Below are 6,375 nucleotides of genomic sequence, written 5' to 3'. Positions count from 1 at the left end.
GCTTTATATCATTTCCTTTGCCTTTAATCTCTACCAAGTCTATTTATTTCCAAAATTACTTAGATTAGCAACATTTTACCCCACCCCTTTCAGTGAAGTTCATACATTAATAAAATAGTTCAATTCTCTTGTCAACAAAGAATTCATCCCATCCTGAAACCTAACATTCTAAATGATATTTTTTTTTTACTTTTTTAAAATTTTTTATTTTTTATAAACATATATTTTTATCCCCAGGGGTACAGGTCTGTGAATCACCAGGTTTACACACTTCACAGCACTCACCAAAGCACATACCCGCCCCAATGTCCATAATCCCACCCCCTTCTCCCAACCACCCTCCCCCCAGCAACCCTCAGTTTGTTTTGTGAGATTAAGAGTCACTTATGGTTTGTCTCCCTCCCAATCCCATCTTGTTTTCTAAATGATATTTTTAAAACTTTCATACATTAAGCTTTACTCTTTGTGCTTTAAGTTTCTATGGGTTTTGACAAAATCATAACTTTATCTATCCAAAATTATGTAACACAGAATAGTTTTGTCATCCTAAAAAAACAAAACAAAAACACACAACTATACTTCATGTACTCAATTTTCATCCCTTTCTCCCAAGCCCCTGGCAAACACTGATCTTTTTTATTATCACTATACTTTTGCCTTTTCCAGAATGTCATGTAATTGGAATCACTCAGTATATACAGTCATTTCAAACTGACTTCTTTCATTTAGCAATTTGCATTTAAGATCCTTCCATGTCTTTTCATGGTTTGATATTTCATTTCTCTTTGTCCCTGAATAATATTCTTTTGTGTGGATGTACTACAGTTTGCTTATCCATTCACTTATTGAAGGACATCTTCTTTGCTTCTAGTTTTTTAGAAGCTTTATGAATAAAGCTATTATAAATGGTCATGTGCAAGTTTCTGTGTGGATATAAGTTTTCAACACTTGGGTACTAGGGTCTGAATGTTTGTATTTTCCCCAGACTTATATGTTGGAACCTTAAAGGTTAATGTGATGATATTAAAAGATGGGACTTCTGGGAGGTGACTAGATCATGAGAGAATGAAAGGAATTAACACTTTTATAAAAGTAATCCCACATTGCTCCTTAGCCTCTCTCACCATGTGAGGACATACTGAGAAGTTGGAAATCTGTGACAAAGAAGAAGACCTTCATCAGAACCTGATCACACTGGCACCTCATCTTCCAGGTTCCTGACTTACAAGAAATAAATATTTGTTGCTTATAAGCTGGACAATCTATAGCCGCCCAGATGGATTAAGACACTTGGGTAAACACCTGAGTGTGGTTGCTGGATTTTATGGTAAATCTACATTTAGTTTTATAAGAAACTGCCAGTCTTTCTTCCACATTCTGGTTAACTACATGTTTGATTATTTATTTTATTTTTTAAAGCTTTTTTTCTTAAGTTTTTATTTAAATTTCATTTAGTTAACATACAGTGTTATATTAGTTTCAGGTATACAATTTAGTGCTTCAACACTTCCATAGACCAGTGCTCATCACAAGTACCCTCCTTAATCTCCATACCCCCACCCACTTTCTTTCCAGTAACCATCAATTTGTTCTTTATAGCTAAAGGTTGGTTTCTTGGTTTGCTTATCTCTCTTTTTTTCCCTCTATTCATACATTTTGTTCCTTATATTCTAAATGTGATTGAAATAATATGGTATTTGTCTTTCTCTGACTTATTTTGCTTAGCATAATACTCTCTAACTCCATCCATGTCATTCTAAATGGCAAATTTCATTCTTTTTCATGATTAATTATAATTCCATTATCTATCTATCTATATGTATATATATAACTTCTTTTTAAAATTATGATTTTCAGTTAGCCAACATATAGTATATCATTAGTTTTTGATGTAGTATTTAATGATTCATTCTTTACCCATTCATCAGTAGATGGATATTTGGGCTCTTTCCATAATCTGACTCTTTTTTATAATGCTGCTATAAACATTGGGTGTATGTGCCCCTTGGCTTTCCATAATCTGGCTCTTCTTGATAATGCTATTATAATCATTGGGTGTATGTGCCCCTTAGAATCACCATTTTTGTATGTTTTGGATAAATACCTAGGGGTGCAATTGTTAGGTCACAGGGTAGTTCCATTTTTAACTTTTTGAGGAACCTCCATACTGTTTGCCAGAGTGGCTGCACCAGTTTATTCCCACCAACAGTATAAGAGGTTTCCCTTTTTGCCACATACTCATCAATATCTATTGTTTCTTGTGTTGTTAGTTTTAGCTATACTGACTGATGTGAGGTTATCCATCATGGTTTTGATTTATATTTCCCTAATTATGACTGATGGTGAACATTTTTTCATGTTCCTGTTAGCCATTGTATGTCTTCTTTGAAGAAATGTCTGTTCATGTCTTTTGCCCATTTCTTAACTGGATTTTTTTATTTTTGAGCTGTTGAATTGGATAAGCTCTTTATACATTTTTGATTCTAGCCTTTTATTTGATATGTCATTTGCAAATATCTTTTCCCATTCTGTAGTTGCCTTTTAGTTTTATTGTTTCTTTCACTGTGCAGAAACTTTTTATCTTGGTGAAGTCCCAAGAGTGTATGTTTGCTTTTGCTTTCGTTGTCTTTGTAATTGTGTTTATCAAGAAGTTGCTGTGGCTGAGGTCAAAGAGATATTTGCCTGTGTTCTCCTTTAGGGTTTTAATGTATTCCTGTCTCACATTTAGATCTTTCATCCATTTTGAATTTATTTTTATTTATGGTGTAAGAAAATTTCATCCCAGTTTTATTCTTCTTCATATTGCTGCCAAATTCTCCCAACAACATTTGTTGAAGAGACTTTTTTTTTTTTTTTCAATTGGATATTCTTTCCCCCTTTGTCAAAGATTAATTAACAATATAGTTGAAGTACCTTTCTGGGTTCTATTCTGTTCCATTGATCTATGTGTCTGTTTTTGTTGCAGTGCCATATTGTCTTGATGATTCCAGCATTGAAATACAGCTTTAAGTCTAGAATTATGATACTTCCAGCTTTGCTTTTCTTTTTCAGGATGGCTTTGGCTATTTGGAGTCTTTTGTGGTTCTACAGAAATTTTAGAAATGTTTGTTGTAGGTCTGTGAAAAACGCTGGTGTTATTTTGATGAGATTGCATTGAATGTATAGATTGCTTTGGGTAGTACAGACATTTTAGCAATATTTTTCTTCCAATCCATGAGCATGGAATGTTTTTCCATTTCTTTATGTCATCCTCAATTTCTTTCATTAGTGTTCCACAGTTTTCAGGATAGAGGTCTTTTACCTCTCTGGCTAGGTTTATTCCTAGGTATCCTATGATTTTTGGTACAGTTGCAAATGGGATTGGTTCCTTGAATTTTCTTTCCATTACTTAATTACTTAACTGCTTAATTACTTTCCATTACTTAATTATTGGTGTACAGATATGCAACAAACTTCTGTGCATTGATTTTATATCCTGCAGTTTTGCTGAATTCCTGTATCAGTTCTAGCAATTTTTTGGTAGAGTTTTTTGGGTTTTCTACATACAGTATCATGTCATCTGCAGAAAGTTTGAGTTCTTCCTAGCTGATTTAAATGCCTTTTTAAAAAGATTTTATTTATTTATTTGACAGAGATAAAGAGAGCACAAGCAGGGGGAGTGGCAGGCAGAGGAAGAGGGAGAAGCAGGCTCCCCCCCAAACAGGGAACCTGGGATCCCAGGACCCTGGGATCATGACCTGAGCTGAAGGCAGATGCTTAGTGACAGAGGCCCAGACACTCCTATTTGGATGCCTTTTATTTATTTTTGTAGTCTGATTGCTGGGATAACAACTGCACATTTGTTTAGTCTCGGTTATCTGTCTAGTTATGATAAATACACAAATTATTCCTTTAAAAATATACTTCATCTATTTTATTTTATTTTTTTTAAAGAATTTATTTATTTATTTGACAGAGAGAGATCACAAGTAGGCAGAGAGGCAGGTAGAGAGAGAAAGGAGGAAGCAGGCTCCCCACTGAGCAGAGAGCCCGATGCGGGACTCAATCTGAGGACCCCGGGATCATGACCTGAGCCGAAGGCAGCGGCCTAACCCAGTGAGCCACCCAGGCGCCCCATACTTCATCTATTTTAATCACAGACTACCTTAAAGAAACCTGGGGTTTCTTTAGACAAAGCAATTATTTAAAGGGGCCATTACCAAATTGTGTTTGGTTCAAGTCCAAAGGGAGGGGATTATCCTAAGTGAAATAAGTCAAGCAGAGAAAGACAATTATCATGTGGTTTCACTCATATGTGGAATATAAGGAATAGCATGGAGGATGGCAGGGAGGGGAGGGAAAATTGAATGGGAAGAAATCAGAGAAGTAGACAAACCCTGAGGGACTCTGGAATCAGGAAAACAAATTGAGAGTTACAGAAGGAAGGGGGTTGGGGGGGCCAGGTAACTGGATGATGAGTATTAACATGGACATGTGTTGTGAAGAGTACTGGGTGTTATATACAACAAATGAATTGTTGAACACTACATCAAAAACTCAGGATGCACTATATGTTGGCTAACTGAACATAATAAAAAATAAATACCTAAAAAATTTTTAAAAAGGAAATTTCTTTCTCTGTACTTTGTTTAAAAAAAAAAATAAAGACTTGATTTTCAGAGAAGTTTTACCTTAACAGCAACACTGAGTGGAAAGCACAGGATTCCTATATACCTCCTTGCCCTACACACTCAGCCTATCCCACCATCAACACCCCACACCAGAGAGCTAAATATTTGCTTACAAGCAATAAGCCAACACTAATGTGTCATTATCACTCAAATTCCATTGTTTACAGTAGGGTTCACTCTTGGTGTTATATGTTTTATGGATTTTGATAAATGTATAATGACATGTATCAAACATTGTAGTAATATAAATAGTAGTTGCATTGCCCTAAATCCTCTGTTCCACCTATTATCCTTTCCTCTCATTATATGCTGACACCCACTGATATTTTACTCTCTCCATAGTTTTGCTTTTTCCAGAATTCCATATAGTTGATATGTAGTATATAGCCTTCTCAGATTGTCTTCTTTCACTTAGTAAAATGTTCTTCCAAGCCTCTTCATTGTTTGACAACTCATTTCTTTTTAGTACTGAATGATAGTCCATTGTCTAGATGGACCACCGTTTATTTACCCATTCACTTACTGAAGGATATCTCGGTTGTTTCCAAGTTTTGGAAATTATAAATGGAACTACTGTAAACATCCATGCTCGGGTTTTTGTGTGGACATAAGTTTTCTACTCATTTAGGTAAATTCCAATGAGTGTGATTGCTGGATCATATGGTAGAAATATATTTATTTTTTGTTAAAAACTGCTAAACAGTCTTCCAAAGTAGTTGTACCATTTTGCATTCCCACCAGCATGAATGTTGTATTTGCTCTGTTACTCCACATCCAGGTCAGCATTGATGTCAGTGTTTTAGATTTTAGTAATTTTAATGTACGTGTAGTTGAAACAAACATTGTTGTTTTAATTTGCAATTCTTTAATGAGGTATGATGTTGAACATCTTTTCATATGCTTGTTTGAAAAGTACGGAATGTGTCACAAACTTACATGTCCTACTTGCACAGAGAATGTGCTAATCTTCTCTGTATCATTCCAATTTTAGTGTATGTGCTTCCAAAGTGAGCACGGTCCTTTCTTTTGATTCCTAGGGTAAAGGATGTAACAGGTTAAAACAAACATATAATAATGAAATGAATGGCATCTGCCATTCATGGAAGAGTCATGCCTATTTCTGTAAAATATAAATAAGAACAGGGCTATGAGTGCAGGGAAGGAGCAAGAAGCATCTAAGAATATTGAAGAGAAAAAAATAGTGGAAAAGATGTATACTTACAGACAGAACCACAAAGACAGCACAGGTTCGGTGTATGCAGACAAAAATGGCAGATTTTGAGAAGGAAATAAAAAAAAAAAAATGGGCCAGCGGAGTTACTGAAACTTAGTTTTAGAAACACTTAAGAAGTTTTCTTCCAATATCTTATTCTTTCAAATTTTCCTCCAGCCTCAGGCCCTCTTTACACAGAGTTACAAAAATTCAATTTTAAAGCTTGGGAGAACAGTGCAACTCCACACTTATAAAAGACATCAAATTGCTTGGGGACAACTATTATTTTAAGCTCAAAACTGGATACTTATATTTTAAGATGTCTGAGATTCCATACAGTGTACTAGACTTTGTTTTGGAGCTGGAAATTTTAAAAATGGAATAAAACAGTTTTCCTGTCACAATAGAAATTATATTCTAGTGGCTGGAGACAAAAAATAAACAAACAAAGCATAGCATATAAAACATAGAGCGAAAAAGCAGGGTAAATTG

The 6,375-nt window shown here is 34.9% G+C and overlaps 1 non-coding gene across 1 annotated transcript; it reads right to left on the bottom strand.

The window, feature by feature from the left end:
* Positions 1-5,578: 5,578 nt before the first annotated feature.
* LOC131822891 (U6 spliceosomal RNA) lies at positions 5,579-5,685 on the bottom strand. Its single transcript, XR_009350373.1, has one exon. It is a non-coding gene; the product is annotated as a U6 spliceosomal RNA (small nuclear RNA).
* Positions 5,686-6,375: the final 690 nt, after the last annotated feature.

This window comes from Mustela lutreola, chromosome 1 (genome assembly GCF_030435805.1).
Source record: "Mustela lutreola isolate mMusLut2 chromosome 1, mMusLut2.pri, whole genome shotgun sequence".
Classification (NCBI taxonomy): domain Eukaryota; kingdom Metazoa; phylum Chordata; class Mammalia; order Carnivora; family Mustelidae; genus Mustela; species Mustela lutreola.
This window is presented reverse-complemented; position numbering and strand designations above follow the sequence as displayed.